The following is a 13,065-nucleotide window of genomic DNA, read 5'->3' as shown; positions in this document are numbered from 1 at the left end:
TTTGTTGGAGAGGTGGAAGTTTTGTATTAACATTGCAGCAGTATGAGAGCAGATCGTAGACACTTGGAAGAGTTGGATCTTATAGACCTGCTAGCTAAAGCCCGTTCTTTCTTCGCTGCGACCGAGAAAGCAGTTAAAATTGTACTTGCTCTACCATGGAAACATGCACGATTGAACGTTCGTTCAGCACATTATGTCGGGTGAAAATCTGGCTGAGGTCAACAATATTCGAACAGCGGTTGAGTGCTCTCTGCTTGCTGAGTGTTCATCGGCAGATGGTCAACAACAATCGTGAAAAGAAACCTGAACCGTTTTCGGAACGTTTGACGTTTGATGCCCGAAGAATTTATTGAGAATCTTGACTGTGTTTTCAATCTTCTCGTCCTTGGGAAGCTTTGACAGGATGTAGTTGAGATAGTGGCTGTGCGAATGGGTGTCCAGATTCCAGAGAAGTAAACGTACCTTCGCCGCATCATTCAGCTGGCCTGCATCGTTCTCAAAAAGGTCCTGGTAGCGGTGAAACAACAACGTCCGAACGTAACTTCGTTTTTTTCGTCGAAGACAAACTCGATGATGTTCGAAGAGAGGGACTCCAAAATTTGCTCCAGGGTTTGATACTGACGCTATCCGTTGTAAAATTTGGGCCATCTTATGAATCATATCTTGAATTCCCGGTTGCGGCTTGGACAAAGAATAATCAAATTTTCCACTCTGATATCAAGGACAACTTTTCACTGGTTGCCTTGATGTAACAATCACTAAAGACTAGTATTTATTTCTATTTTTCAAAACACACTAAAGTCGCTTTTTACGCGGGGGATACGTGCCACGTAAAAAAACGCGTAAACTCCGGAATCCGCGTAAAAAACTCGTAAACTTCGAAATCCGCATAAAAAAACCGCGTAAATCCCGGAGTCCACATAAAAAAGCCGCGTAAAAACCCGCGTAAAAAGCGACCTTAGTGTACCATTTTTTTACTTCTAAAATTTTAAAGAGCTTGCCCCCCCCCCTATTTGAAATTCTGGCTACGCCCATGCCTCCCACCTCGCGTTCAAAACAAAACCAGCAGAGAAAATTATCGGCGCATTATGGCAGGGAATCTCGCATACTTCGGTCTCCGAAAGAAGCTTCGATCGAGTAGAATTCGACGCCTCACGAAGTTGACCATTTACAGAACACTGACCCAGGGATGCCACATATACAGATTTTTCTGTATTTTACAGATTTTTGAACTAAAAAAGCAATACAGAATCTGTATCATAGAATTACAGAATATTGTCAATAATACAGATTTTACATAATTTTTTGCTATTCGAACTGAAATCAATTGTTAAATTCGATTCAACGACTTTCAAACTTTTGTGAAAAAAACAGGCCTTAGACGCGCCTATGCTTTTGCACTGGGTTGTATGTGACTTTTTTGTGGCTCCATTTCCATTTCGAACCCACTGTGGTTCCAATGTTTCGCTCGTTTTTTTTCGGTCATAAAAAATGGCGTCTTTTCATAGGCCTGGAAAAAAACTGATGCTGTTTATGTTGGTATCGTCGCAGAAGAAGAGGAATGAGGCTTGGACGAAGGCGAAAAATGACGTTTCGAAATATTTGACGGGATTTCTATTTAAAATTCGTTAAACAAATTGCAAAGCTGTTCGATTTCATCGATCCTGTTGTAAAAACGGTAGCTTTATTTAATCCTAAAACATTCGTAAAATTGGAAAACAATAATTGCAGCAAGTCTAAAGCCAGAAATTTCATGGCCCCTAAGCTTATGAGCTCAATTTTAAAAGCGTGCAAGTTGCTAACTAAGCAGAAGCTACTAAAATTAAATTAACAAAAACATGCTTGAAAATCACGTAAAGAAAAATAAGCAATATCGTGTTCAGTCACTACATTCGATTATCGCTTGATTATAAGTTTGAAACCAATAAAAATTAAAGCTAAAGCAAAAAGTGGTGATTTGTTTCAATATGTTCTTTAACCCTCTAGTGCCCAAGTTAATTTTCAGACAGACTTCGAAAAAATCACTATGAAACTTTATAAACATTTTTTAAGTATTGATTGAAGCTTTTTAGAGGTTCAACTGAAGACCGTCTAAAGGCGGCACTGGGCACTAGAGGGTTAAGTAAGAAGTTTTCCATCCATCTTTTTTAGTTTGCTCGATACAGATTTTTGATACAGATTTTTTAGCTCGTGAAACAGATATACAGATATTTTCGAGCAAAAATACAGAAATAAATGTGGCAACCCTGCACTGACCAGACCGGTAGTCCTCTACGGCCATGAGACGTGGACTATGCTTGGTGAACACCAACGCACCCTTGCGGCCATCGAGCGAAAGGTGTTGCGTACCATCTTCGGTGGACTCTTACGTACAGCAAAGGCCACACCACGGTTTGAGACTGTTTGACGACGACGACAATTTGTGCCTATACTACACATCTGTGCGACACAAATCATTGTTCTTCTCTTTGACAAACGAGATGCATTCTTATTCGTATTCTTAGTAGTTTAAAAACAATTTTTTGACAAATTTTAATCTTTTCATTTTTTTATTTCTCCAAGTTTACTCAACTATAAATGTTTATCCAATACTGTGTAGTGCTCGAAGCATAATAGAAATCTTTAAGAAGTTTTTTTCATAGATTTATTTTATAAAGTTATGTTTTTTCTTTAAATTTTTTTAGATCTTACGGTGTATGTATTTTTTCTGGAAGCACGAACTAGCTGTCTTCAACTTTGCTGAAGATATTAGACCAATCCAACAAACCGTACAGGTTATTTTGGTCGATTAAAATGGTTGCCCGTTTTTTGTGCAATTACACATATCTGGTTAAACCAAATTATTTCCGTCCAAAAAAATCTGCATAAAGAACGATGCCATCTCAATCAAACAAAAAGCGCAACGAGTTGAATGAAAATATTTTTATGCAAAATAGTTCGGACACTTAAGGGTTGAACGAATCAGCATTGCATTTGTCATTGTTACCTCGGCTGTACGTTTTCAGGGGCTTATCAGTAGTTTATCAGTAGTTCATCAGTACGTTATCGATAGCTCGTCAGTTTCCTAACAGCAACACAACTCATTATGATCCAATCGGTAGCTCAATACTTGCTTATCTTTATGCCATCAGTACTTTATCAATGAGTTTATTTTAGGCTGCAATTTGCAACAGTTTTAAATCGCCACAACGGTAAATCTGTTTATTTATTGAAAAGAGTGAATAAATAATACTAAACTTCCTTATTATAAAATTCCCAAACCACTAACATTTTTCTCACTCTGAAGTGACCTGCTCTAAAAGTGAGCAACTTACCAGAGATTTCGCGCAATACTATAGTCGTGCCCAGTGTAATCATTTAAATATAACGGCTCTGACATTCAATGACCACATAATGTAACATCGAGATATATAGTGTCATGGTTTAGTGAGTTCAGTAAGTTTCAACATTTTAAAGTTTTCATTGACTTTCAATATTATACAATTCGACGTAACGCTGATTATAAATTCTCAAAAATTACCTTCATGCTACTCATTCCAATGGTCCTTTAAATGTCGAATAGGAACAATTCTAGATTTTAGTGAAGATACGATTTGATGTTATGACCTTCTACTTAAAGGAAACAAATGTTATGGTGTGCTATTTACAGTTTTTATTTTTCATATATTTTATTTTTTGCCTTTCTCCTAGAAAGGTATAGCAATCACTAAAAAAAACTAAAGGTATAAAACTAAAGGTATAAAAGTGCTCCAAAGGGCCGAATGTCGTATATCACTCGACTCAGTTCGACGAGCTGAGCATTTTCTGTATGTGTGTGTATGTGTGTGTGTAACGCTCTCCCAATCTCACTCGATTTTCTCAGAGATGGCTGGACCGATTTCAATGAAATTAATTGCAAATGAAAGGTCTATTTGCCCCTTAAGACCCTATTGAATTATATTGTAATCGGATTTTTAGTTTAGAGGTTATGTATCAATATGTAAAAATCACGAAACATCAATATCTCAACAACAAAATTAATTTCAAATGAACGGGCTACCTAAAAAACCCTTAACTTTTGAATTTCATTCATATTAGACATGTGGTTCAAAAGTTATGCAAAGAAACGTGTTCTCGAGACTATTTAATCACACTCATGTTTCTCAGAGATGGCTGGACCGATTTTCATGAAATCGGTGTCAAATGGAAGATCTAGTTGCCCTATAAGACCTTATTGATTTTTTTTGCAATCGGACTATTACTTTGCCTGTTATGGTTAAAAAATGTGAAATCCAGCTATGAAAAGTAAAATATTCACAAGACTACTTAAACTCACTCACTTTTCTCAGAGATGGCTGAACCGATTTTCACTAAATTAGTGTCAAATGAGAGGTCCAGCTGCCTCATAACACCGTATTGTATTCAACTGTAATCGGACAGTAACTTCTTCTGTAATGTGTGTGTGTGTGGAACCTTTCTAGAACCCACTGTCTGGCAGTGATATAGGTAAAAAAAGACAGTTGCAATTATCTTTCATTTCGTTTCAACTATCTTAGTTTCGGGTTCTAGAAGGTGTTAGCTCTACCGATCTTCTAAAGACCCTTTACAGAATGACTGAGTACTTGCAGTACATTCCGGAGTAATTTTCCAATCGGTAAGCCCCGCCTCAAAATAATATTAGAATCTTACAGATTTTATTATTATTTTCAGACTTTCAATTCGTTTGATACATTTGTATCAAAAAAATTGACCCGTATTTAATTGCATGTTATATTTATTGTGTTGTAGTCAATATCATATGTAACGTAATAAAAATAGTTCAGCTTAGGCAGCATCCATAAATCACGCAACTCTCACAAGGGGGAGAGGAGTATCCCTGAGCGCCCCGACCCGCTACACAGGGGAGGGGGTAAGACCAGCGCTACGGAACAAAAAATCTCTGGAGAGAATCTCTAAAAACAAGCATTTTTATCCAACAAATTCTTCTACAGCGTTACGTAATTTTTAATGAAGGGTAGGTTTTGGCGTTACGTTTCGTCACACATAAGGGGAGGGAGTGCGGATCCGCGAACTAAGCTTTTCTGCGTTACGTAATTTATGGATGTCGCCTTAAATAACAACATAACGTTCATACTGAATATAGATCAAATAGTTAAGCAAGAAAATTAAAAATGTGAAAACGAGGTAACATAGCGAAACAGAAATAAAATCACTCACCATTTTTGTTTCCTGGAATTAAATAAAACGTTGCTTACCCTAGTCACCCTATCTACTTACAACCCATTACTCCAGCCGCTCACGCCGGTTCAATGCTTGCTATGAAAACTTACTACTACCACCGCACCATGCCATACCAGCACCATTCATGCATTCCTTCCAGAAGATTAACGCATTGGGAAGACTGCATGAACATGTAGTGCAATCCACACGTATACACAGACGCATCACCTCAGTTGTTGTTGTTGGAGACCGCCAGAGATGTTGCTGCCACCAGGGTTGATATTTGTTGACACTATTGTTGTTTCCCATCCTTCGATCCATTCCTGAACTTGGTGGTCAATTTGTTGCTTCCAGGTTTGGTTGTAGGTAGCTACTTTTCGATGAACTATGACTGAACAATTATGAATCACTTAACATTCGAGGTAGGAGCTTGGCCACTAACGCATTACAAGAACTTTTGCTTGGAGAGGAGATTATCTTGACCTAGAACTGTTTCAAAAGGAAATGACAAAAAAATGTTGACGTAAAACTTTTTCACTACCGGTCGCGGTCGCAGATTGCTACAACATCAATATTTTAGAACCTAAAGAGTGAATATACCTTTATTGGACTGAAGCGTCCATGTAAATCTATTTTTAGAAATAATAAGTTTTAATGAGAAAGGCTGGGTCTGACCGCTAGGTGGATTAATTTAGGTTTTTTCAGATAAAACGATAAAAATCTATGTTTCGATTTTGAACACACCTGAGGACCTAAACCTGAGGACAGATCATTCCACTAGAGCAATAAATTTGAAAATACAAATCGAACGATTCGGCAGCTCTCCATTTGAACTGAAATTATAAAACAACACCGATTTCTAAGTTTTATTTTCAAACTTATTTACATTTGAACTAATGTAGCTGTTGAAATACAGTAGCATTGTATTTTAACAGCTACATTAGTTCAAATGTAAACAAGCACAGGAGCATTTCAAAAATGATCCACGAGATAAATTGCACCTGTTTCGCCAGAAGCTCGGCATCGTCATTAGCTCGAAAAAGTTATTTCATTCCTACCAATAAAAGTGGTTATCCGTGTTATCAAAAACTTTTCATGTTTTACCTTTGGGCACTCTGGTTAGGTTAAGAAGAAAAGCCCTCGATAGAAAGGGTCAGAATGAATCCTAGGCCTTCCAGTTTTAATCGGTTCGTTCCATGTCAAACAGGAAACGACTGCAATGCGCCATCTGCATTATCCCATTCCTCATGCTATATTCTCACAGCGGCTTTTTTAAGCCAAATGTAAACATGGTCGCAGCAACGGCCATCTGTATATTAAAAGGCTATCTCACATTGCTAGTATACTTCGTCTTCAATCATTATGACCCCTTCGTAAAGCGGATTCCAAACCGGGCCGATTGTTTATTTTGTAAATTTCTTCAATTATCATTCAAATAGCTCATTTTATTCACAGAATCGGTTCCGGTGAGTGACCGTTGTCTGACCTGTTCATCTTTCGCATTATCCTATCCCTCTACCGGTGCCGCGAAAGTTTTATGTAGGGACACCTATTAATTACATTCAAATCAACGGAAGGAAGAGAGCGAGGAGAACGAATCGAATCGGCTGACCGTCCCTTTCCCAATGATGTCCTATTCGTTCCGGTCTGTAGCGCTAGGGATAAGATTTTGTTGAAACTAAGAAAATAGCCCTTTATCACTTCTAAGACCATCACTGCCCTGGGCTGGGATTTTGACGTAAACGCCAAATTTTCAAATTTCGTTTTTTTACGTAATACTATAGTATAAATAGCCCACTTCAAAATGTTAGGTGCCGTTTTTAAAAATATTGAAAAATGGCTGATAAATATCAAAGACAAGATGTGATGTTAGCGCCATTTTATATAGAAATGACGATGTGATAGGAGTGCTGCGATGCTTCTGGAGCGATTTTGTGTTTCTGGCGCTTACGTCAAAACCCCAGCCCACGGCAGATCAGCATAGGCTGCACAATCGTAATGAAAACGACACCGGGCGCTCTGCACCGTGACGAAGAGAAAGGTACTTCTCGTGTAGCCTCAGAAGAAAAAAAGTCATCCATTAAATCGACATTAGAAACCTTTTTTGCGGAAATGACACTCTAAGGTATGGCTATATTTCATTTTTAATGTTTCCAGAAGTGCATTGCATGCTGCATATACAGAATACCCCCGAACGTTCGAAAGACGGGTTCTGTGAAAATCAAGAAATGAATCAAGTTTTTACGCATTGCGTTGGGTCCTAGTGTTAAAACGCGGCTTCGAGCAAGCGGTAAAACGGAAGAAAAAAATAGATTTGAAACTGGAAACCATCTCCGTCTACAATTAGGTCGGAGAAACTAAACAAACATAACCTCATAAATCCTGGCCCAAATGACAATGCTGAGATAGTACACAAATCGTTTTAGCATCCTGGAAGAGTGAGAGAAAGGGTTAATCATAAATTAAAACACATTTCGGTATGAGCACTGGGACATAACACTGCCTAGACCTTTAATACGAAAATGGCAATCGATTGTTTTAGGAGGTACAGCGTCCCGGTATTTTTTAGCTTAACGATTTGTCACGAGAAGAATTATAACTCGTAGTACTGATATTTTGGGTGTTACCAAAGGTTTTTTTTTTGACGTACGGTTTACTTCCTTGTTTAGTAGGGTAACATGTTGTGAGAAGTAAAGCAAAATGCCGGTATCAAAATAATATAATCTTTCTACCACTGAACGGAAATCAACCGTGTTCAGACAGACGTTTCTGAGAAAACCCGCATAAAGTCTGTAATCCGTGTGAAAAAACACGGAAATTCTAGAATCCGTATGACAAGCAGCGTAAATGCGACTTTAGTGTATAAATAACGTAAAACACACAGGTGAGTTCATCAATAAAAATCTAAATCTGCTTATAAAATCACAAAAATGTATATTCTAGACTTCAACTAAGCAAAAACAAAAAATACAAATCCAGTATAGATCTCAACGGTTCGGTCTAACGAATGTTTCGTTACAGAAGCAACCTGAAGCCAAACATATTCTCAAAACGGGAGGAGAACAACAGCAAGGGCCTCAAAACATATCCCTTTTTAACGAGCAAGAAAAGAAACCGAAGAGATACAAAAGCACAACCGAAACGAAGAACGTTCTTCAATCCGGGTTTATAAAGCAACAACAGCAGATGGGGGACAGGTGTTTCTGTGGTCACAACGGCAGCGGACGATCGCATCATCGGGCACAGGAGTTTACTAACCTACCATCGCACCGCTAGTTAGGTACACCAGTTTTTATGGTTGATGATGCCTTCACTTCATACGTGGCGCGATTTGATTTGACACGCAAATTCTTTGCAGATGTTTTGCGTCCTGTTGAGCGACATGAATAGTTGTTATTATATACATTTACTAAGGCTAAAAAAATGAAAATCATGAACGCAGCTGAAAATTTAAAAAAAGAAGTATCTTGTATAATATAACACAAACAGTATTATTACTCCAATAATTAAATGTGTTGATGCAGTATTTCGAACGAGAGAAACTAGCAACGTATGACCTGGGTGCCGACGGAGCCTGTTAATCTCGGATCAAACGTACGTTCGCTCATCATAAAACCCTGAAATAGCAGTGCTGCACACCGCTGCAAATCCTATGGAATGACCTGAAGTACCAATTTACCACTCATTACAGCAATTTTTACCGGTCTCGTTAAGTTCCATGCGAGTGCGCTCTAAACACTTAAGAACAATCAATCGGAATGGGAAGCGAAAATCTCAAGACCATCTCGGTGAAACTACCTGCCCTCGGCATACGGATGACCTCCTCCTTTCTTCTTCAATTTGTAAGTCTGACGGCTCTCATCAACCAAATAACTTTGAAGTGGTTCGAATTTTCCTTCCGTATCGTTACTGTTCCACCACAGCACAGATAGTGATTTTCGGCGCCCATAGCTTTGATCTTTGTCGCTCTTTCGGCAGGTTTTCTGCGGTTCAGGAGGTTCTCGGCTCCGAACAGCATGTATGCAATAATCGGCTTCTTGTTTTGGGTAAAATACCGGATGAAAAATTGCTCTGTTTATTGTTATAGTGAGCGTTAGACTTATTAAAAGACAGGTCGCGGAATGCGACTGGTTGGGTTTATCGTTGATTTAATCAGGAGCCATTTCCGATTTCCATTTCCATGGATTTGACTGAATGAACCGTTTTATATCCCAAACCGATTGGCTCTAAAAGCGGCATACACTTTTGGGAAAAAGTGGAACGAATTTATAAGTTAGTGGAATGATTGCTACGAAAAAGAATAATGATGATTTAAATCTGATAATTCGGATAGCTAACTTCAATATAATGCTGATTACCACAAGATCAGCTACTCGACTTGAAGAAGAAACCCCTCCACTTATTCACAGCACGTGCGTACAAGAGCTTGCTAGCTGTGATACTATTAGCCACGGGGTTGTTCTCTTAACTAGCTTTCTTTGATCTCGAATGGTACTGGTACTGAACAGGAGATGAAGATTGGGCATGAAAGTTGTATCTCAAGCATAAAGCGTATATGTTACACAATTGGTATCAATGAATGTGGGTAAAATTGTACCTCTTTTCTCAAATTACGATCCATTAAAATTAGGTTAAATGCTTGAAATATAGAGAATGGCAATAACTTCCGTTGTGACATTCGCAGTTTGTAGAGCTAAACCATTGGCGTTAGCGTTATTTCTTAGCGATTTCTTGTTTGTGTATCCATCTATCTGCAATATATTTTTCAATTTAGAGTATGGAAAAAGGAAAGACAGCTTGAATGAGAAATCCTTTCGTCAAGCTATAAATACTATAGCAACAATCTTGCATGCGATCATTATAGCGGACAAAACTTGCAAACAACTTACCGCAGAAACACCGTGCAAGTGCAGTATTGTGTTTGCGTTACCTGCCACCAGGCGTTTTTCAGCAAATGCAAGCGATTCGTGCTGATGATAGCGAGAGATTTTCAAGCCAATACGACAACCAATTGAAAACTTCAGCATCACCTTGAGCGCGAATTGCGAGCACATGTTAAGTTTATGGCGTGCAACAAGTTTCGTTTAGTCACAGACAGACGTTCAAACATGTGACTCCGTGAAGGATCCAAAAAAGTGAAAGTTCTTTATTAAAGGTTTGTCTGGAGACTTCCGGATGAAAAATAGCCATTTCTCGACGATTCGTGGCCTTGGTGAACCACTTGTTTCAAGAATCTAAGCCCATGATGCAAATAGGCATTTTTATCAAGCAACCCATTACCAAATCCATCAGAAATTTAGCAGTTTTACATCCGGTGACCTAGATCACATTTTTGTTTAGAGAATGCTACTTCAAAATTTTTCCAGTTTAATGGTGTTCGAATTATTAAAACCGAATAATATTTGACAAAGTTACAATTCAAAGTTGATCCAAATTTTGACTATTCTACTTATTTTGACTATCCGCTATAACTTTTCAACCGTTCTTGTGATTTTTGTAACCAAGTCGAAAAGGCAAAAAGTTTTCAGAGATTTCAACGAAGATTTAGAGTAAGCAAAGGTACAGCCGACGAACCCGGCGAGCAATTACTCTGCGGCCTTTTGACGCATTTCTAGCCAAACCATGGGCACTACAATTCACAGGAACGGGTCAAAAGTTATAATCTTCCATATTTTTCCAGTTTGAGCTTTACGGCAAAACCTGTCTTGACCAGTGTATTATTATAAAAAAAAACGAATAAAAGCAAACTTTATTCTGTTTATACCGGCACGGTTGAGAGCCGCCTAAAAACTTTACTTGTTTTCACTGCAACCGATTTCGAATCGAAATGTAAAGAAATAAATTATAGCAACATTGTGATCCTTTCTATACGCTAACAAATCGAACAAGATTTGTAGTTCACCGGAGCGATTTCCCTAGCTGGCACTCCAAAAGGTAATTGAATACAGTAGCCGCAAAGACAACGCGGCAAATGAAATGAAAACAAAAATCCACTTACTCACGCGCGTTGTTGTTACATTACACAATCGGAGAGAAATTGATCAATAGCAATTTTCGCATCATTAAATCAGCTCGCGCGTTTCACGCCAATCTTAATTCGGTCAGCTTCGGTGCCTGTTAGCGTTGTGCCGATTCGGATGTTATACCCAATTGAAGATGGGAAAAGTGAAAGGTGGGATGATATAAAAAAAATAATAGCTGAGCTGTTGAGAGTGTTAGAAGTTGATAATAAGAATTCATTAAGTTATTATACGTGTTTATCCTATACTAATGTCTGACTCTTTGGAATCGTTGTTTTTTGTTTTCGAATTATTAAAACTTAAGTAGATAAGGGTACACAAAAAATAAACTTTTCCAAGGCAAGATAAAATTTTGATGTTTATGAAACAAAAGGATTTTTTGGTAGGTTTTTGAGAAAAAACAGCTAATCTCAGGTACTAAAAAAACGTACTATTCTAACACAAAAGGTAGAGAGAGGAGAAAATCTGAGTAGTAATCGATCTACAAAACCTCATAGTACCACTACAGACAAACAGACGTGCCTCTTCGAAGAAAAACAGGAGGGTTGTGTGCAAAGCCACGACCGCAAGGTTGAAGTAGAATACTTTTACAAGAAAGATAACCCGGCTGCTTGCGTGTCAATCCTTTTTTCTAGTAAATAAACATTGACTAATCAGATCAATCGAATTTTGCGCTTCAACAAGGATTGACCATTTTCAATAATATATTAAGTTGCTTGTGATTGACGATTGGGGCTTGTTTTTAAATTTTGAGACACGGAGATAAAGTAAAATTTATAACATTTACAAATTTGAAAATGTGAATTTACTCATTAGAAAATATTAACTCTTCAATCAAGCTTTTATTTCATCCGGAAGGGGCAATTTGTTTTTCATTTTAGTATCGGAATCGGATAAGGTGCCGATCACACCTTTGCGTTATCACTGACAGTGCGAATAAAGTATTCCTTATGATAAAATAAACAGTGAAAAGCTGATTTGACACTCAAAACTAGACGGCTCACGTGTTGTCAAAATGAATCAACTTTTCATTACATGCATTTACTAGTGCCCACTATCGCATAGAGACTGCATTTCACTAAAGTGCCTCACTGCATCAGCCGCTATCGATGCTGAGATCCGCTGCAACTAGTGTGCTATCCATTGCTACGTCACAGCTGTGGCCGCTTTCCGCCATCGCTGGTATCCACTGCACTGCTGGTGCTGCTGCTAAGGGAGGACGACTGCTGTTGTCGCTGTCTAGAACTATTATGAGCGGCTTCGGCTGAAACAGGCTCTTCTATAGGCCAAATAGCTTGTTTAAAACTGCACGGTATATGATTCTGTCGACCGTGCTTGGGAAGCAATCATATAACGACCAATCAGAGGTCGAATTTTTCGTTTTAACAAGACTTGACTGTTTTCAATAGTACAATGGTGTGAATAACAAAATTACAATTATCTTCTTTTGGGAAGAATCTTAGAAGATTTTCCAATCTATTGCTGCAAGAACGAAGGAAATCCATTGAATACTAACCGATTTATTAGCATTTAAAATTGGACATATTTTTCACTTTTTTCGGTTTTAGATTTTCATTCCATTTTTTTTATGTAGCCGAACTTCCTGAGAGAAGTATTCTACTTCAAAAATCTTCGTCCTTATTTGAAACGTTACACTCATGCACCATTATGTGAGCTTATTGCCTACTAACTTATTTTCGTAAAACGGTTTTTGTCTTCGCTAATGGGTGTGCGCGCTTGTTTAAATCAACACCAGCGGCATCACTGACGGTTTTTGTCTTTGATAGAGAAAGTGCACGCTTGCTTATAGCGACACAAGCGGCATTACTGCCCACTAAGCAAAATG

The 13,065-nt window shown here is 38.2% G+C and overlaps 1 protein-coding gene across 6 annotated transcripts in view; it reads right to left on the bottom strand.

The window, feature by feature from the left end:
• LOC129719768 (ras GTPase-activating protein raskol) overlaps positions 1-13,065 on the bottom strand; it is a 266,716-nt gene that overhangs the window by 67,253 nt on the left and 186,398 nt on the right. The window lies entirely within an intron of this gene.

This window comes from Wyeomyia smithii, chromosome 2 (genome assembly GCF_029784165.1).
Source record: "Wyeomyia smithii strain HCP4-BCI-WySm-NY-G18 chromosome 2, ASM2978416v1, whole genome shotgun sequence".
Classification (NCBI taxonomy): Eukaryota; Metazoa; Arthropoda; class Insecta; order Diptera; family Culicidae; genus Wyeomyia; species Wyeomyia smithii.
Note: the sequence above shows the minus strand (reverse complement) of the source record. Positions and strands in the feature narration are given on the sequence as shown.